This window comes from Podarcis cretensis (genome assembly GCF_951804945.1).
Source record: "Podarcis cretensis genome assembly, chromosome: 2".
NCBI lineage: Eukaryota > Metazoa > Chordata > Lepidosauria > Squamata > Lacertidae > Podarcis > Podarcis cretensis.
In genome coordinates, this window is record NC_137171.1 from 127,488,340 (window position 1) to 127,509,671 (window position 21,332).

At 44.4% G+C, this 21,332-nt stretch overlaps 1 protein-coding gene and 1 long non-coding RNA gene across 5 annotated transcripts in view; one reads left to right on the top strand and one right to left on the bottom strand.

Annotated features, from left to right (window-relative positions):
• The window catches only part of LOC307209507 (uncharacterized protein), a 200,319-nt gene that overhangs the window by 91,568 nt on the left and 87,419 nt on the right, over positions 1-21,332 (bottom strand). The gene's annotated exons all lie outside the window — the stretch shown is intronic.
• LOC307210207 lies at positions 13,512-19,927 on the top strand. Its single transcript, XR_013835921.1, has 3 exons — positions 13,512-14,561; positions 19,476-19,814; positions 19,909-19,927. It is a non-coding gene; the product is annotated as an uncharacterized lncRNA (long non-coding RNA).

The following is a 21,332-nucleotide window of genomic DNA, read 5'->3' on the forward strand; positions in this document are numbered from 1 at the left end:
AAAAAACTCTTAATAATTTTTTTTTTAAAAAAAACAAAGCGGTACCTATTTATCTACTTGCACTTTGATGTGCGACAACCCTAAAGGGTAGTCCAGTGTCGTCATTATGGGGGCCTTTTTAAAATAGGGGCTGGTGTTTGAACTTGAGCTTTGCTAATGGGGGGGGAGCGGTGCAACTCAGTGGCAGAGCAGTTGTCCCCCCCCCCCCATTCAGCTCCCCGCTATGAGGGCGAGCCCCCCTCCTGACTCGCACCCAGACTTTCCCTGGGAAGTGGCGCCAGTTCTGCTTCCCAGGGAAAGACCGGCAGGTCTGACTCCCCTGCAACACGTCCCCCCATTTCCCCCAGTGGGACATTGGCAGTGGGGAGACAGAGAGAGAGAGACGTGGCCTTTTGGAGAGTCATCTCCATCCTGGTTTCCCTCTGTTATTCTCTCTGATAGATAGATAGATTCTTTATTGTCATTACACAAGTGCAACATTGCACAAGTGCAACGAAATTGGATGCCATCCCTTAAAAACAACAAAAGCAAAACAACAACAACAACCAAACAAACCACATTCCAGCCACACCCACACCCACACCCATCAAACTCCCAGGTCACACTATCGAGTTACAGCATTTAAAAAGGCCACAGCTCTTGGATAGAAACTATTTTTCAGTCTATTTGTCCTTGACTTGATGTTTCTATATCTCCTGCCAGAAGGCAGTAGTGCAAACAGACTGTATCCCGGGTGAGATGCATCCTGCAGGATGTTGTTTGCTTTCCTAAGACAACGGGAACCGTACAGTTCTTCCAAAGATGGGAGAGGATGACCAATAATCCTTTGGGCTGTGGTTATGACCTTCTGGAGCACCTTCCTCTTCCTAGCTGTACAACTGGAGAACCAGGCACAAATACAGTATGTGAGAATGCTCTCTATGGAGCCTCGGTAGAAGGACACCAGCAGTCTCTCACTCAGATTGTTCTTCTTTAAAAGTCTGAGGAAATAAATTCTCTGCTGGGCCTTCTTCACCAGAGCAGTGGTATTTGCGCTCCAAGTCATGCCCTGATCGATAGTCACTCCCAAAAACCTGAATTCCGCCACCCTCTCCACCCGTTCCCCTTTGATATACAAGGGCTGAATGTCCGCCTTTTTTTTCCTGTAATCCACCACCAATTCCTTGGTCTTAGCCGTATTAAGAGCCAGATTGTTCTCTCCACACCAAACACAAAGCCGCTCCACCTCGTCCCGATAGGCGGACTCATCCCCTCCTGAAATGAGCCCCACCACCGTAGTGTCATCAGCAAACTTGATGATTTTGTTGCTGGGATAGATGGCTGTACAGTCATACGTATAGAGAGTATAGAGCAGGGGACTCAACACACAACCCTGTGGTGAGCCGGTGTTAAGGCTAAGGGCTGTGGACATATGTGACCCCACTCTAACCCTCTGAGAACGTTCTGACAAAAAATCCAAAACCCAGAGACAGGTGGAGTTGGAGAGTCCAATCGCCTCTAGCTTGGACACCAGTCTATGGGGGAGGATAGTGTTAAAAGCAGAGCTAAAATCCACAAACAGCAGCCTCACATAACTCCCCGGCTGCTCCAGATGGGACAGAGCAGCATGGAGAGTGATAGTGATAGCGTCTTCCGTGGATCTATTTGCCCTGTATGCAAACTGGTAGTTGTCAAAAGTTGATGGAAGACAGGAAATTATATGACGGCGCACCAGTTTCTCAAAACACTTCATGATGATTGGAGTCAGTGCAACTGGTCTGTAGTCGTTCAAACTACTGATTGTAGATTTTTTAGGCAGAGGAACAATAGTTGACGACTTCAGGCAGGGTGGGACAATAGACTGGTGTAAGGACTTGTTGAAGATCTTAGTAAAGACCTTCGCCAGCTGATCCGCACAGCCCTTCAACACCTTTCCCGTGATGCCATCAGGTCCAGCAGCCTTCCTCGGATTCACCATCCTCAATACCTGTCTCACCTCATGCTCCTCTACAGTGAATGAGGGGCCCCTATGGGCTGGTGGCTGTAATACCGGCGTCTCAGGTGGCTCCTTCTCGAAGCGAGCAAAGAAAAAGTTAAGCTCCTCCGCCAGCAAAGGGTCACCATCGACAGCACCAAGGTTAGGTTTGTAGTTGGTAATATGCTGAATCCCCTGCCACATCTGTCTTGTGTTGTTACTCCTTAAATTATCCTCAATCCTCTGCCTATAGACCAGTTTTGCCCGTCGAATACCCCTCTTCAAGTTTGCTCTTGCCACACTGTAAAGCTGCACCTCACCCGACCTGAAAGCCCTATTCCTTTCCCGCAACAGGCACTGGACCTCTCTATTCATCCAGGGTTTCTGATTGGGATAAAACCGGATGGATTTATTTACTGTGACAGTATCTGTGCAGTGATTGATATAGCACAGAACTGCCGCCGTGTGCTCCTCCAGGTCTGAACGATCGAAAATATCCCAATTGGTTCTCTCAAAACAGTCCTGCAGCTGGTGGATAGCGCCTGACCAATGGAGAACCTTCTCCTTCCTGGCGAGGAATCTGCTACTCCTCCAAGTTCTTCGACAGAGGGGTCCCTGGAAAGGGGGGTCCACTTCCCCCACCCCCTCCATGGTTCAGGTCAGCTGTTGCCTCAGAGACGCAGGATGCTGCATTATACCAAATGAAACCATTGGTCCACCTGGGAGAGGACAGGTTCCCTCTCTCAGGCTTCCGGTTTTAGCTCTTATTTCCGCTGCGTGGCTGATCGAAGCTGATGATGATGTACAGCAACCCAGAAATAGGGTGAAGGATGCTATAGAAATGCATTCAGGGGGACTTCCAGAGGCGGCGCCTCAGACAATGGCGGATTCTCCCTGATTTAGAGGGAGACAGTAAGAGAGTCTGTATACTGGTCCAGTAAACGCTTCCGCTGTGCAACCAGCAACAGTTTTCTTTGCAGAGCATTAATTAAGTCCAGTGTAGAGATTCTTGTTGCAGTACAAGCTTCAGAGTCTCAGCAGCAAAGAAATAACGACACAGGGAAGCCTGTCTTTCCAAAGACAGGTTTATTGCAGAAAGATAACAGAAACACCTCCAGAGCTTTCAGACATTTTTGCTTCACGCCCCCCACAGGCAGAGAAAACAAACACTCTTTATATAATGAGCAACTTAACAACTTAACGAGCTTGACTACTTAAAGTGACATGACATTGCTAACTTGCCAGCATCTTAGGTTTCACACCCTAACACCCCCTCTCGCTGGCAATACAAAAACAAAATTACTTCAGACCCATTTCTTCACAAAAGTTTTCATGCCGCTGAAACCCAAGCGGTTTTGTAAAACCATCAGCTTGATTTTCATGACTGGGACAGTAATTTAATTTAACAATTCCTGCTTTTACCGTTTGACATACATTTTGAAAGCGGATATCCAAATGTTTTGTACGACCTTTAAACTGCCCATTTTGTGCTAACTTAAGACACGGTTGATTATCACCCCATACAGTGATTGGAGTGATGGCCTTTTCATACATCTCTTGTGCCAAGCATTTGTAAAATTCTAGATCTCTACATAACTCAGATAAGGCACAGAACTCAACTTCTGTTGACAACAAAGCAATCAGGTTCTGTTTCTTGGATCTCCACCCAATCAGAGAGTTACCAAATTTTATTACACAGCCAGACACTGATTTTCTATCCTTTAAATTTCCCCAATCACTATCTGCCCAACAAGTAATCTGTTCTTGTCCTTCAGAAGATAATTCAAGGCAAAAATCTTTGGTGTATTGTAAATATCTTAACACTCTTTGAATTCCTTTCCATGCATTTACACTAGGTTTTGATGCTTCTCTGCTTAGTAAGTTAACAGCGTAAGCAATGTCTGGTCTACTCCATTGCGAAAGATGAAGTAAGCTTCCCAGTGCTGACTGAAAGACTTCAGCACGCTTGAATTCAGCACTATCCTTGAACTCATTGTCTTTTACAAAACCCATTTCCATTGGTGTTCTAACACCTGCACACTCCGTCATGCCAAGCTTTTTCAACATTTGCAATATCTTGCCTTTTTGATTCAGTAGAAAACTGCCATTTTTGGTCCTATCTACCTGAACACCAAGATAGACCTTTACATCACCAAGATTCTTAACTTTGAAGTGTTTATTTAACTCTTTGGCTAGTTTTTTTACTTGTTCTTGTGTCTTTGAAGTATAAACCAGGTCATCTACATAAACAAGCAAAGATTCTTGGGCATCTCCTGAACCTCTGAAATATAAGCAATTATCAGCCTTGCTCCTGCTAAAACCAATGCCTACCAAAACGTCATTCAAACACTCATTCCAATTATGAGCAGATTGCTTGAGTCCATAAATAGATTTATGTAGTTTCCATACCTGATTTGATTTACCAACTTTCAATCCTGGTGGTAGCTCCATATAGAGCTCTTCAGCCAAGTCTGAATGAAGATAAGCTGTAGAGACATCAAATTGATTCACTTTGAACCCTTTCTGAGCAGCAACTGCTAATAGTGCCCGAAGGGTTTCACTCCTTGAAGTGGGTGCATAGACTTCGGAATAATGTAACCCCTCTCTTTGCGTAAAACCTCGAGCTACAAGCCTTGCTTTGTACTCTGGTTTCCCCATCGCTGTTGTCTTTATCCTGTACACCCACCTACAACTTACTGCCTTGGTACCTTCTGGCAGTTTGGTGATAGAAAACACACCCAGTTCTTTCATAGAATTCAACTCTTTTTGCATGGCCTCACGCCACCTACTGGCCTCCTCCTGGGGTAATTGCTCAACCTCCTCAAAACTTTCAGGTTCGCAGTTTGCCAAACCAGCCCAAACACTAATAGCTTGGTACCTTTCAGGAGGTATACCTTTGTTGGCACGCTTGGAACGCCTTAACAGTTCCTGCGATGTTCCTTCAGTTTCCCCCTCTGACCCAGAATCACTAGTCGTCACCTGTTTGTCACTAGTAGTTGAAGAACTTTCTGATTCTGACTTTACACGTCTCTCCTGCTGTACAGGTGAACTTTTAGAGCTAGAAGATTCTGACTTTACAGACTTGGGTGAACTAGACAATTTCTCACCCTCGTCCTCAGACTCAAATTCCTCAGCCTGTTCTGGAACTAATACCTGCCCTGGGGCCTGAGTTTCATTGTTACTGTTCACCACATCAAATAGTATGTCAGGATTTCCATGAATTTTATTCCAACCATCCTGTTCACAAAATTCCGCACTTCTGTTGATTGTGATTTTTGTTTGATTGCATTCTACATTCACAAATCTCCAACCTTTTGTGTTTGCTTGATAACCACAGAAAAGCATTTCTTTAGATCTAGGATCGCCTTTCCTACGTTGTGCCCTAGGCACCAGCACATAAGCACGACATCCAAAAACTCTTAGATGATCAATTTTTGGTTTTTTCCCAAATAGCATGAAGTAAGGAGTGTTGCCTACTGTGCTATTGTACACTCTGTTAAAAGTATAATTCGCATACAGTGCAGCCTCAGCCCAAAACTGCTGAGGAAGTCCAGAATCAAACAGCAAAGCAGCAGTGGCTTCCTGTAATGTTTGAAATTTTCTTTCGGCAACTGCATTCTCCTGTGGTGAATAGGGATTGGTAAGTCTATGAACTATACCTTTCCTTTTTAACCACGTCTCCAGCGTGTGGTTCACATATTCCCCACCACGATCTGATTGTATTTTTTTTTTATTATTTTATAAATATTTATTAAGATTTTTTTAGAATACAAAATGCAAAAATAATAAACAATGTAACATGAATCATAACACATTTTTCAGAACTTCTTTGGACTCCCTCGCATCTCCCACTCCCACTTACATCGTTATAAATTTTTTCCAGCAATTTATCATCTTGTTTATATTCTTAAATTTTGTTCAGTTAATTTAATCTATTCTCCACAAATTTTATGTTTCCCTCAATCTCGCTTATCGTCAAATTCAATCTAATTCAGTGGTAGGCGATTATTTATGATCTAGCATCCTTCTTAGCATTCAACCAAATTACAATACTTTTGTAGATAAATCTTGAATTTCTTCCAGTCTTCTTCAACCCTCTCTTCTCCCAGGTCTCGGATTCTGCCAGTCATCTCGGCCAGTTGCATATAGTCCATCAGCTGCATCTGCCATTCTTCCAGTGTGGGTAGATCTTGAGTTTTCCAGCTCTTGGCAATGAGTATCCTTGCTGCCGTTGTTGCATACATAAAAAATGTTCGGTCCTTCTTTAACACCTTCTGGCCGACAATGCCCAGAAGGAAGGCCTCTGGTTTCTTAGTAAAGGTATACTTAAATACCTTTTTCAACTCATTATAAATCATTTCCCAGAAGGCCTTCACTCTAGGGCAAGTCCACCAGAGGTGAAAGAATGTTCCTTCATGTTCTTTACATTTCCAACATTTATTATCAGACAAATGGTATATTTTGGCAAGTTTAACTGGGGTCATGTACCATCTATATATCATTTTCATTACATTTTCCTTCAAAGCATTACATGCAGTGAAGTTCAGCCCAGTGGTCCACAACCTTTCCCAGTCCTCAAACATAATATTATGCCCAATGTCCTGAGCCCACTTTATCATAACCGATTTAACCATTTCGTCTTGTGTATTCCATTTCAGCAGCAAGTTATACATTCTTGATAAAACCTTAGTTTTTGGCTCTAACAATTCTGTTTCCAACTTCGATTTCTCCACCTGGAACCCTAGCTTTTTGTCATTTTTAAAAACTTCTTTAATCTGAGCGTAATGTAACCAGTCTTGCACTTTATCCTTCATTTTCTCCAAACTCTGCAATTTCCAATTGTCTCCATCTTTTTCTAATATTTCCCAATATTTTGGCCAGTTGGCCTCCATATTGAGTCTTTTTCGGGCCTTAGCTTCCAGAGGTGAAAGCCACCTCGGAGTTTTATTTTCCAATAAGTCTTTGTATTTTGTCCAGACTTTAAAAACTGCTTTCCTGACAATATGGTTCTTAAAGACCTTATTAATCTTAACCTTATCGTACCCTAGATATGCATGCCAACCGAAGGCATTATTAAACCCTGATCTGATTGTATTTTACGCACCCTGGTGTCAAATTTACATTCGACTTCTTCAATCCAATCCATCAGGATGGAAGCTGCTTGTGATTTTTCTTTCAGAAAGAAAACCCAACTAGCCCTTGAAAAATCATCCACCAAAATTTGCATAAATCTCGCACCTCCAAGCGATTTGACTGGCATAGGGCCACACACGTCTGTGTGCACAAGTTCAAAGGGTTTCTTGCTTACTCTATCAGATCTAGGATAGTTACATGTCTTAACCTTAGCATGTTTACAAGCACAACAATCCAGAAAATTTGGACAGGGTTTAATGTTACACTCCTCAGCTAAATCTGGCATCTTGCCTACATACTTAAAGCATATATGAGCTAACCTTCTGTGTAGTAGATGTGCACAACCTGTATGAGGAGCCTTATTTACACACTTAGCTTGCGCTTCACCTGTTGAACATCTACCTGCTGCTAACTGCTCTTCATCCAAAACAAAAAGCTCCTTCCCCTGTTTCGAAATGGTGCACACATCATTTTCAAACTCAACCTTAAAACCACTTTTTACCAGGCATGACACACTCAAAAGTCCATTCTTCATTCCTGGAAGAACGAAAACAGGAAGGTTAGTTTGCAAACAATTAACATAAATTGTGCCTTTAAGGTTCATTTCTCGTTTACTATTGTCTGCTATAGTCACAGTTTTTGCAACTGGCAATGTCTTGCAGTTCATCAAGCTGCTACTAGATGTCGCTGGAACTAAACTGTGACTTGCTCCACTGTCAACTATCCACTTCAAAGTTTGTTGGCTCCTTTTAGGACTCTGTTGTGCTGCCATTGCAGATAGTCCCTTATCAGCACCTGCTCCCCCTCTGGATCGTTGATTCTTGTAGTTCTCACTTCGTCTTCCCCTGACCTTGGACTGTTGAAATTCCTGTTGCTTTTCTGGACACTTTGCTATCAAATGAAACCTGCTGCCACATCGAAAACATGACTTGCTGGCCATAGCAGACACTTGTGAGGCTTCCTTACAGCTCTGCCTGCTAGTTCCCCCATGCTCTATGGTGGCTCTATGGTGAATTCGCCTAAGAGCTTCCCAAATTTCAAATGCAGACCTTAAATTTTCCACATGAGGTAATTGGGAATCATCTATCGATACCATCAACATGCATCTAGCTTTAGTGTCCATTTTATCATGTTCCCTGTTCTGAGCATGTGCAGCAGCCTGTTGCTCTGCTGTGGCATCTGCTGCAACAGCCACAAACGGCTTTCGCCTCTGGACATAGTCAGCCCACACTTCTTTGGCTTCCAACCAGACTTGAGCCCTCTTAGACCACTGCACGTAATTAGCAGAGTTCAACTTTGTAAAGGGAACCTGGAAATTTTCCACTGTCATTCTTGGGGTTGGCTGCTACTCCCTCTGTGTGCCCTTGCTTCTCTTTCCCCTTGGGATTTGTTTTACTCACTTTTCAGACGCCTCTGAGTTCCTTTAAGAGCTGGATTTACGACCAAGCCGGTCTTCTCTCATCCGAAAGCTGCTTTCACTTTCTCTGCACACAATACAGCTGTAGAAACGTAGAAGGATCCATAACCTAAGAGAGTCTGTATACTGGTCCAGTAAACGCTTCCGCTGCGCAACCAGCAACAGTTCTCTTTGCAGAGCATTAATTAAGTCCAGTGCAGAGATTCTTGTTGCAGTACAAGCTTCAGAGTCTCAGCAGCAAAGAAATAACGACACAGGGAAGCCTGTCTTTCCAAAGACAGGTTTATTGCAGAAAGATAACAGAAACACCTCCAGAGCTTTCAGACATTTTTGCTTCACGCCCCCCACAGGCAGAGAAAACAAACACTCTTTATATACTGAGCAACTTAACAACTTAACGAGCTTGACTACTTAAAGTGACATGACATTGCTAACTTGCCAGCGTCTTAGGTTTCACACCCTAACAGACAGCTCCACAGAAACGGGGTCTTACCGCTGCAGCGAAGCGGGGACCCTTTTGAAAATCGCAGGCGGAAGAAGCCTGCGACCGTGGGACTCGGCGGGCACCGTTTGCGCCCCTCTGTTTGGCAAAGGAGCTCTACAAAGGGCTCCGGAGTGAGACGGGGGTTGGCGTGGTGCTGAGAGTCAATCGCTACTTCTGTGGAGTGAAGCTGCACAGCCAAAGTCGGAGAGTGCTGTCCTTTTTCCTATGCCAATTCAGATTTCAAACAACAACCCATGAGTAGGACAACTGAAACTTGTGGATCAAAAGTATACCTTTGAATTAGAGCCAAGATGGGAAGTGTAAATAGGAAGTCCGCCTCCCGCTCTTTGTAGAAAGATCAAAGCAAAGACTTTACAAGCTAAAAGCCGTAAATTGACAGCCTGGAATTTCCTGCTCTTTTAACTACCAAATCCCCCCCTAGACAGCAGGAGGATAGGGGGAAAACAAATTGTGACTTTGCAAATCCTGCAGAGAGTAATTTAAGAAAATAAGTCTTCACTGTTCCTAACCTGGGGACGGAATGAAAGGAAAGAAACTGTCGGTGGTGCCTATAACAGGAATATAAGAAATCTGACAGATGGAAGGGAAAAAAAGTCCAATGCTGCCTTCTGCCTGATTGTTTTATACTGAAAGGAAACAAATTATCTGAAAATCGAAAGTAACTTTTATTTTCCCTTGTTGGATACACTGTAAAAATGGATGCTAAAAAGTAACTACACCCCCTAGAGGAGGTCTGCCAGTGCTTTTGTTTTATTCTATAAAGAGAACATAGCAGCTGGGAAAATCAGACCGTGGGACCAGCTTTCTGACCTTGACAGAATGATGAGAGAGGAAGTTTTATCTGCCCTGGACAAAATATATGATGTGCTGCAACAGATGGATGAGAAAGTGTCTCTTATGAATCAAGAGACGGCCTACATTTTAGCTGCAGTTAACAAGGAGGTGCCAATGGAATGTACAGTTACAGAAACTGCACAACAATCTACCCAGGATATTGACTTAGGGCAAGTGCATGAAGTTATGAATGTATCTCATAAGACACAGAGTCTTCAAGTTTTACAGGATCAGAAGCCGCAACATTGGGAGATGGAATTCGCAGGACACTGGTTAAATTGTGGACTTAAGAGAGTCATTATCTTTGGTGGGATTGTGAAACAAGGGGAAGATTATCTTTGGAATGACTACCCTTTGGATTACAAACTAGATATTGGGGAGTGCAACACTGGGGAATGGGACAATTGGATAAAAGGAGATGAAGAATTTTACTACATAGAGTCCTCCAGAGATTGGCTCCCCAAAGAGAAAGAGAAGAAAATGCGAAAGAATACAACAGGGAACAAGGATCTATGTAACTACAAACAGAAACAAGAAAACTCGCAGAGGGGGCCTGGAAATGACTCGAGAGCTTCAGATATTAGAACACCGGACTGACAAGGGTTAAAGACTTAAGGACTGACATTATCCGGAACCAGGAAAAGGGACGTTGGAGAAACTTAAAATGAGAAATGCTTTTGTAATAAATTCATATTTATGGAATTAGTGTAATTCTAATGAAATATTAAGAGATGCTGGAAAGGAAGTAATTGGCTTTAGTAATGGTTAAATCTAAGAATTTTAAAGATTTGAGGACAAGATAAAATTGGGGAAATAAGAATTTGTAAGAATGGGTTGATTATAAATGAAAATATGAGGTAAATATTACATGGGGACATATAATTAAGGGTAAGACAAGTGGCTATGAATTTGCTGAATTAAATTTAAAATGGAATACAAGGAGGGAGGTGAGAGGAAGTCAGGAAAATAAGTTAAAGAATGCTGAGAATTTGAAAGGAGAGATTTTTATTTTTTATTTTTTTATCTTTTTGTTTTTTGTGCGGAATTTTTGATTTTTTATTGTTGTAATTTTTTTTTCTGTCTTTGATGTTTACTTTTTTTTTGTTTTGTTATCTTTGTGGTCTTTATTCTTGAGAAAACTTAATAAAATATTATTTAAAAAAAAGAAGAAATGCATTCAGGGTTTATATACAGGTAAAAGGTACAGGACCCCTGGGCACTTAAGTCCAGCTGAATTCGACTATGGCGTGTGGTGCTTATCTCCGCCTTCAGACGGATGGAGCAAGGCAGCTTTCCGGCTCATACTGCGATATAAATTCCAGAAGAACTACACAAAATCTACAAGGAGACTCACAGGATAATGGTGGTGTGAGCTTTCCTCGTCCAGAGTCCATATCCTCAGCCTGCAACCCACAAAACCTTAGGCACTAATACATTTATTGGCCTTTAAAGGCCCACCAGATCCTTTGTTGTCTTTGCTTCAAAAGATGAATATTTTTGAAAACTTTTACAGTGACATATGGTGTAAATAAGGGTGGCGCTGTGGGTTAAACCACACAGCCTAGGACTTGCCGATCAGAAGGTCGGCGGTTCAAATCCACACGACTGGATGAGCTCCTGTTGCTCGGTCCCTGCTCCTGCCAACCTAGCAGTTTGAAAGTGCGTCAAAGTGCAAGTAGATAAAGAGGTACCACTCCGGCAGGAAGGTAAACGGTGTTTCCATGCGCTGCTCTGGTTCGCCAGAAGCAGCTTAGTCATGCTGGCCACATGACCTGGAAGCTGTACGCCGGCTCCCTCGGCCAATAAAGCGAGATGAGCGCCGCAACCCCAGAGTCAGTCACGACTGGACCTAATGGTCAGGGGTCCCTTTACCTTTACTATGATGTAAATAACACTTCTGTTTTACTTGTTACACAGTTGGTTGGACTGTATCAAGAAGATGTTAAAGATCATGCAGGAAAAACAAAATGAAATGCAGATATTTGGCATTTTCAGAGGAGGAGGAAAAGAGAGAATGTGCATCGCACCAGACATCGATGTACTACAACTCTCAGCATCCTTGCCCATTGGCCATGCCTGCTTGGGCGGATGTATTTGGAGTCCATCCACACCTGGAGGGCCAGAGGTCCCCACCTCAGCAGAGAAGGTTCCTCTTGGTGCTCAGGGTCACTTGGGAGCTCAAGGGGGATGGGGAAACCAAGGGTTACTCAGACAATTTTTCAGCGATTATATTTGATAATTATATTCCAACAACTATATAAATCCAGGTGCCAACATGAATGGAATGTTTGGATGATATCCCAAAAGATGTATGGCTTCTTTTGTATTAATACTTTATTGAGAAGTTTTCAATTATGGGGGGGGGGGAGGAAAAATAAGAAGGCACCAAAATGTTTACAGTGGTACCTCGTGTTAAGAACTTAATTCGTTCTGGAGGTCCGTTCTTAACCTGAAACTGTTCTTAACCTGAAGCACCACTTTAGCTAATGGGGCCTCCCGCTGCTGCCGCGCTGCCGGAGCACGATTTCTGTTCTCGTCCTGAAGCAAAGTTCTTAACCTGAGGTAATATCTCTGGGTTAGCGGAGTCTGTAACCTGAAGCCTATGTAACCCGAGGTACCACTGCAGAAGGAAGCAATATACCAATATATACAATATATGAGAAACACGCATACCCATTGATTCTCAACCAGTGTGCTGTGGCATCCTGGGGTGACTTGAGGAATGTTCAGGCGAGCCCCCAAATGGCCGTCCTTTCCTTAGCTTACGTGTGGGAATGTTCTGGGTGGCAGGAGAGGCTATATTGTTTATTAATATCCTTCCTAACTTGCAGTTACGTTCCCATTTTACATGCACAGTAGATAGCTGGTTGCAGGCTCGTGTGAGCTTTTCACTACTATACAATTCAGCCTGTCTCAGAATAAACTATACATTCCTGGTAAGTGTTAGCATTTCACTCCTCCCATTGCAAGGACCATCTGATTCTTGTTTCCTTTCTGTTCCGTGAGAAACGAAGCCAGTCTGTGTGAATTCCATCTCTGGTACTATTGTACTTTTTCTTTCTGCTCTGTCTTGCGACAAGACAGGATGTCTGTATGAGGGCTGCTCCTCTCATATGTATTTGTTATGTTTTTAATCTGTAATTAGTAGAAATAAAGTAGGTATGCCCAGGTACCTCCTCAACTCCGTCTGCACTGCTTTTACTCTGCTATACCGGGCGCTCACAAGAGAGCGGCTGTGAGTTCCAGAACACAAGGACCCCTTCATGGGAATGCTGCGTAGCTGTTCCAGTGCCGGAGGAGGCCGTGGGACCTGCAAGAGTGTTCCATTATCGGTCCTGGGCCCAGACGCTGTGGGCTGTTCGCTGTGGGAGCTGTTTGTCCGGGAGCCCTGCCAGAGAGTGATTGATGGAGGTATGTGATGTGGCTGCCAAGAGGCTTCTCTGCATGCCAAGGAGAGCTAATTAGGCCTAGTATACCAAAAGGTGCCGACAAAGGTCCATATAGTTAAAGCCATGGTTTCCCTGTAGTGATGTATGGAAGTAAGAGCTGGACCGTCAAGAAGGCTGATCGCCGAAGAATGGATGCTTTTGAATTCTGGTGCTGGAGGAGACTCTTGAGAGTCCCATGGATGGCAAGAAGATTAAACCTCACCATTCTGAAGGAAATCAGCCCTGAGTGCTCACTGGAAGGACAGATCCCGAAGCTGAGATTCCAAGACTTTGGCCACCTCATGAGAAGAGAAGACTCCCTGGAAAAGACCCTGATGTTGGGAAAGATGGAGGGCACAAAGAGAATGGGGCAACAGAGGACAAGATGGTTGGACAGTGTTAAGTTGTGGGTGAACATATCAGATGACACAGCGATTCTTCAAACAGCTCTTGTTTATTTACAGGCCAGGACAGAACTGAACTGAAGGGTTCAATCAGCCTGCTTATATAGAGCTCCAGGACAATGTTACTGAAACAACTTTCTAAAACTATCCAATCACTGAACGTCACTTTCGATCCCTTATTTGCATAACTACAGTATCCCCCTGCTGGCCCAGGGTGAGAACTTCAGTACATAGCAGACAGTGTTCTCAAAGCGACCAACATGAGTTTGACCAAACTGCGGGAGGCAGTGGAAGACAGGAGTGCCTGGCGTGCTCTGGTCCAGGGGGGTCACAAAGAGGCGGACACGACTAAACAACACATACCTAAAGGATCTTCACTCGCTCCCAGTATGTTTCTGAGCGTGTGCGCGCACACACATACATACACACACACAAATATATCTGCTTTACATTTTATAATATTCAACAACCTTAAAATATCAATGACTTCCTGTGGCGTTTGCCCTCCTAGGAGGGTCATAAGGAAAGGGTTAAATGAGTGTGAAGTGATTGGCAAGTGGGAACCCAAGGGGAGGAGTTAGAGTTAGAGTTGTTGAGGAGTCAGTCAGGTGTTAGAGAAGAGAGAGGGAGGATAAGTCTGTGGGTTGGTCAAGTTTTGATGTGAGAGGGTGAGAGAAACAGTTAGGAGGAGTGAGATAGACAGGTGGGAATAATCACTTAGAAGTTATTAGGAAGGTAAAGGTCAGTAAAGCAACTAAGATTAAGAAACTGACAATAAAATTTATCTGAAACCATAACCTTGTTAATGCTTATAGAATAAACTTGCTTATTTGATTTAATGTTAACAACTGTCTGGACTCAGTGTGTACCTGAGAGAAACGGGTTGGTGGTGTTATGTATTGAGTCAAAGGATTTTATATCTGTATTATTACTGTCTGTATTGCATTAGGGTAAAGTAACTGCCTTTTGGTTCCAGAGGGTACAGCTACTATTGGTTCATTTAAGCTGCTGTATTTGGATCCTCTGTCTTATTGGTTGCCTCCAAAAGGCAGGACTGTGATTGCCTGATATTGTTCCCTCCAAAATGTATCCTTTCTAGCTAGTTCCCTGTCCCTATAAATGTAGCTCTCCCCTCCTCAAGTCTTAGTCTTGTTGCTGTAATAAAGAAGTGTTACTAGAGAACTGTCTCCAGCATATTATGTCAAGAGAGCTGAAATCACAAACCCCACGTCACAACAACTGGCGACGAAGGTGGGATCCGGAATGCTGAGGAGCGGTTAAAAGCAGCCCTGCCTCAGAGTCCAGATTGTAGCTAAGAACAAGACTCACTGGCCAGCTGAGAAGACGACCCTGCCCACAGGACAATGGAGAGTCCAAGGGTATTGGAGCCCTTCCAGCCATCAGAGCCCCACACGTGGGAAGACTACGTCGAACGCTTCGAGTTCTTCGCAGTGGCTCAAGGGATCACCGATGCCAGCAAAAGAAGGGCCACATTCCTGAGCTACTGTGGGCCTGAGACCTTCAAGCTGGCCAAGGCATTGCTTGCCCCAGCGAAGCTAAGTGAGACATCTCTCAAAGATATTCTTGCCTGCCTAACAAGCCATTTGGCGCCTACTGAGACCAAGATGGCCCGGCGGATGGAGTTTCATAAGAGGCAGCAGCGTGCTGGGGAGTCTGTATCTGCATTTCTAGCTGAACTGCGGAAGCTCGCTCAGCACTGCGACTTCCAAGATCTGGAAGAGACTCTCCTGGATCGGTTTGTCGGTGGTCTGAGCAGCAAGAAAGCCAGAAGACGCATCGTGGCTAAAGAAGAGGTTACCCTTGCTTCAGCCTTGAAGGAGGCCACCGCCACGGAGAATTATGAAAGAGAGGAGCTTGATGCCAGTCGCAGGGCCCCTAAGCCACAGATAGAAGCTGCGCATGCCATGGATGAGCCAGAGGCTACTCCGAGCCAGAGCCCAGTCCGCGGGGTCGAGTCAGTGCGTCAGGCCTGCACAGTGCACAAAGATCACCGAGGCAGGTGCCCTGGTTGTGGCGGAAACCATGAGCGGAAGAGTTGTCGTTTCCGGGATGCTATGTGCTGGACGTGCGGAAAGACAGGTCACATCGCCAGGGTCTGTAGATTGGCAGCGTTGGGAGCGACAGGAGCACCTAGACTGGAGCATCGCAGACCGCCCACAGCAAGCCATGTTCTAAAGGACTGCCACTACGTAACGGAGATCAACGGGAGGGTCGTGCAGTTTCCAGCGCAAGGCAAGACACACGTCAAGGTGAAGATTGAGGGTCAGCTGTGCGACATGGAGGTGGACTCCGGATCTGGATTCACTATCGTGTCGGACCAGACCGCAAGGACATTCTTCCCCAGGGGTAAGTTGCCCCCTCTGGAGCCCTTCCCGGCAACTTTGCAGTCATACTCAGCGGGCCGCATCCATGTCATGGGAATGTGTGCCATGAGAGTACAGTTCCGGGACAAACAGGCGGTACTCAAACTGGTGATTGCGAAGGGCAGTCGCCCCAGTCTCCTGGGCACTGACTGGTTTCCCGCCCTGGGACTGAGTATATCAGGGCTTAATTCAATCCAAACCTGCCCTGAGATGAGTGAGGCATTATGCAAAGAATTTGCTGGTCTCTTTAATGGAAAACTGGGTTGTTATAAAGGGCCCCCAGTTGACTTCAAATTGGACCCTGGGGTGGCCCCAATCCGACTCAAACCAAGGCGAGTGCCATTTGCACTGCAACCCAAGATCGAAGCAGAGCTGGATAAATTGGTCAAGCAGGGAGTTCTCTCACCCGTGGACTCCGCTAAGTGGGAGACTCCAATCGTCACGCCCCTTAAAGCAAATGGGGAAGTCAGGATCTGTGCTGATTACAAATGTACTATCAATAAGGCACTCAGGGGAAACTCATACCCCATTCCAGTCGTATCACATCTGTTGGCTAAACTGGCTGGGGGCAAGGTGTTCGCCAAACTTGACCTGGCACAAGCTTACCAACAGCTGCCAGTAACCCCACAATCAGCGGAAGCACAAACTATTGTCACACATAAAGGGGCGTTCAGAGTTAACAGATTACAATTTGGAGTTTGTGTGGCCCCAGGGATTTTTCAAGGGCTCATGGAACGCCTGTTAAGAGGTCTGCCGGGGGTCTTGCCATTTTTTGATGACGTTTTGATTGCTGGAAAAGACCCACAGGAACTGGTTGCGCGTGTCCGTGCAGTGTTGCTCAAGTTCAAGGAGGTGGGGTTGCAACTAAAAAAGGAAAAATGCAGTTTTGGGGTGCCAACTGTGGAATTCTTGGGGTTTAAAATTGATGCATCAGGCATCCACCCCACAGATGCTAAGGTTAAGGCCATCATCGAGGCACCACGACCACAGAACAAGACGGAGTTGCAGTCATTCCTGGGACTTATTAACTTTTATCATTCGTTCTTACCCCAGAAAGCTTCGGTAGCTGAACCATTACATAGACTGTTGCAGAAAAAGAATGTGTGGCGATGGGGGCAGGGGCAGCGAAGGCTTTTGACTCCTTGCGAGGAATGCTGAGTAGCAAGAGCGTCCTTGCTCATTATGATGAATCGAAGCCACTGGTCCTGGCATGCGATGCCTCTCAATACGGCCTGGGGGCGGTGCTGAGTCATAGGGAAACGGATGGGTCGGAAAAGCCCATCTCTTTCTATTCCCGTACGTTGTCGCCCACGGAGCGCAACTATGCTCAAATTGACAAAGAGGCGCTTGCAATTGTGGCAGGAATCAAAAAGTTCCATGATTATTTGTACGGTCGTCATTTCTCCATTGAAACGGACCACAAACCACTGTTGGGGTTGTTCAACCCGAACAAACAAACGCCACAAATTCTCTCCCCCAGAACGTTGCGTTGGTCTATATTCCTGAACGGGTTCCAGTACACCTTGACCCATGTGCCGGGGAAACGGTTGTGCCACGCTGATGCGCTGAGTCGATTGCCCCTTCCTGGCAGGAGCAATGAGGATCCTGCTCTAGCGGAGCACATAATGATGCTGGAAACACTTCCGGGGGCTCCTGTAACGGCTACTGATATTGCTGAGAAAACGAGAAAAGATGCTGTTCTCTCCCGTGTGCTCACTTGGGTGGGGAGGGGGTGGCCAGGTGGTCCGCATGAAGACAAATTCAGGCCTTATGCGACAAGGCAGCACGAGTTGTCCATGCATAAGGGTTGTCTCCTGTGGGGAGATAGGGTGATCATCCCAGCACCACTGAGAAACAGGGTTCTTGAGACGCTTCACATGGGACACCCGGGAATGGTCAGGATGAAGTCGCTAGCCCGATGTTATGTGTGGTGGCCTGGAATGGACCAGAACATAGAACAATGGGTACGAACACGCAAGGCATGCCAAGAGGTGCGGCCAGAAGTGGCCAGAGCACCAGTTCACTGGTGGGAGCAGTCCAGATCTCCCTGGAGCCGGCTGCACTTAGATTTTGCTGGGCCATTCCAGGGGAAGGTCTTTTTGGTTATTGTCGATGCATATTCCAAATGGTTAGAAGTGGCGATGGTCCCTAGCATGGCATCAGCTGCCGTAATCAAGGTGTTGAGGCAGCTGTTTGCAACCCACGGGTTACCTGAGACCATTGTATCAGATAATGGGGCAGCTTTTGTATCCCAAGAATTCAGGGCATTCTTGGCTGATAACTTCATAAGAGGGGTCACATCCGCGCCCTTTCACCCATCCTCCAATGGGCAGGCGGAGCGCATGGTAAGAACAGCCAAAGAATCCACTGCGCGCTTAATGGAGGGTAACTGGTCAGCTCGCATCGCACGAATGTTATTTTTGCAGCATGCGACGCCGTGTACTGCGACGGGCAAGTCGCCAGCTGAGCTGCTCTTGGGTAGAAGATTGGTAACGGTGTTGGATTATGTCCACCCGGATAAAATGCCAAACCGTAATTCAAGAGCAAACCCCCAGGCTGAGACTGACACAACAAGGTATTTCGCCCCTGAAGATCTGGTCTGGGTGAGGAACTATTCACGAGGTTCGCGGTGGGTGGCTGGTGTGGTCACCCGGGCTAGTGGACCTGTGTCCTATTATGTGACCTTGGAAAATGGGCAAGTTTGGAGGAGACATATAGATCAGCTGAGGCGCCGGGCACTCAGCAGGGAAGAGTCTGATAATTCATCCCTGGCTAACGACGCAGAGCTGCAAGACCAGAGTGAAAATGGCCCAGAGGTGCAATCACCAGGGGCTTCAGCAAATGAACCAGGGTCTGCTAGTCCTCAGGATGACGAGCTACAGGTAGGGGACCCTGAGATGTCTGGGACTCCATCTGTTCTTGACGAAACCCCTATAGCAGCCCCCCTACCACAGGTGACACCCAATCCAGAACCGGCAACACCAGTTGTCAGGAGATGAAGTAGAAGTTGTAGGACCCCACAGTACCTGAGAGATTACGTCTGCTGTGCTCACTAGGGGGGGAGGGGTGTTGTGTATTGAGTCAAAGGATTTTATATCTGTATTATTACTGTCTGTATTGCATTAGGGTAAAGTAACTGCCTTTTGGTTCCAGAGGGTACAGTTACTATTGGTTCATTTAAGCTGCTGTATTTGGATCCTCTGTCTTATTGGTTTCCTCCAAAAGGCAGGACTGTGATTGCCTGATATTGTTCCCTCCAAAATGTATCCTTTCTAGCTAGTTCCCTGTCCCTATAAATGTAGCTCTCCCCTCCTCAGGTCTTAGTCTTGTTGCTTTAATAAAGAAGTGTTACTAGAGAATTGTCTCCAGCATATTATGTCAAGAGAGCTGAAATCACAAACCCCACGTCACAACAGGTGGCAGCGGGGAAGAAATCACAGTGGTAGCACCAGGATCAATAGACCATCAAACGTGATCGCCACACTTCCCTTCCTCTCTTTCCATGGTTCACTTTGCACAATGCATATTTTACATGATCTAAACCATTCAGTAGTCCATTATTGCATCATCAAAACTTATTTACAATGTTGAAGTTATATTAATGCTTCCGTTATCACCTTTATTATTTATATTGGTATTAGTCCTAGCGAGAAATATCAGGGCAGATGAAAATATTAAAGGAATCATATAAATTGAAAGGCTATGCAGGCGATCTTGTAATTACGGTAGAAGAGCCTAAAAAGTCTCTTCCAAAAGTTATAGAAAAAATTCAGGAGTTTGGGCAAGTAGCAGTATTCAAACTAAAGAAAAGTAAAACCAGATTATTAGTTAAAAATTTAGAAGAAGTAGGCAAAAAATCATTTCTCAATTTACAGAAATATAAACCCACAAAAAGTTAAATATTTAGGAATTTGTCTTACAAGCAGAAATATCAATATTTACAAAGACAATTATGAAAAATGTTGGAATGAGATAAAAAGGAATCTAGTGTTCTCGAAGCTTCCAGCATGAGTTTGACCGAACTGCGGGAGGCAGTGGAAGACAGGAGGGCCTGGCGTGCTCTGGTCCAGAGGGACACGAAGAGGCGGACACAACTAAACGACTAAACAACAACAAGAAATATGGGGAAGAATGAATCTCTCCTTATTAGGAAGAATAACAGCAGTCAAGATAAATGCTGCTTTAATTCCAAACAATACTGGTAATAAGCGATGCAGTTTCCTTTAAGAAGTGCCAAAAAGATAGATCCAAATTTATCTGGAAAGGGAAGAAACCGAGAATAAAATACTAACAGACGTCAAGGATCGAGGAGGACTCTCTCTTCCAGATTTAAAATTGTATTCTGAGCAAGCTGCATTACTTGGATCCGGGATTGGAATAAATTAGAAATCACGGATCTATTAGATTTGGGACGTGATAACAGATTTGGTTGACTTGCGTGTTTATGGTACAAGAAATGGAAGATACATAAAGGATTTCATAATCATATAATTAGGAAAGCATTGATAAAAGTACAGGGAAAATATAAAGATTTATTAGAGCAAAAAACTCCTTGGTGGGTAGTCCCAACAGAGGCGATGTCAATCAAGATATACCAAAAGATATACCAAAAGACAAGAAAAAAATATTTATTTATGCGACAACAGCGGCCAGAATTCTACTAGCACAAAGATGGAAAAGCGATGAAATACCAACAAAAGAACAATGGCAAGAAAAGTTGATGGAATACTCTGAAATGGCAAAGTTAACTGAGAGGCTCAAATATAAAGATAATAATGACTTTTTTAAAGATTGGGAACCTTTTACAATGTACATACAGAAACAATGCATTGAAATGAACTCGCAGGATTTAAGTAATACACTTACAATGGACAAACATAAATATAAAATATAAATATGAAGTAAAAATGTTAAGACCAGATAAATGATACAACTATAGTTTTAGTATATAAGGTATATAAAAGTATAAGCAGAAGAAATAAATCTGTTATAATCCAGGAAAATGTTGGGGGAAGTTGCGGGGGTAGGGGTGGTAACTGAAATTATAATATGTAATTTGAATGTTTGACAATGCTAAAATTCTTTCAATAAACAAAAAATATTTTTTAAAAAAGAAGTTATCTTAATGCTGCCCACATTTTCAAATAAACACAATTTCCCTCCATATATTCAATAAACATTTCCCAAACTTCTTTAAACGTATAGTGGTACCTCGGGTTCTTAATTCGTTCTGGAGGTCCGTTCTTAACCTGAAACTGTTCTTAACCTGAAGC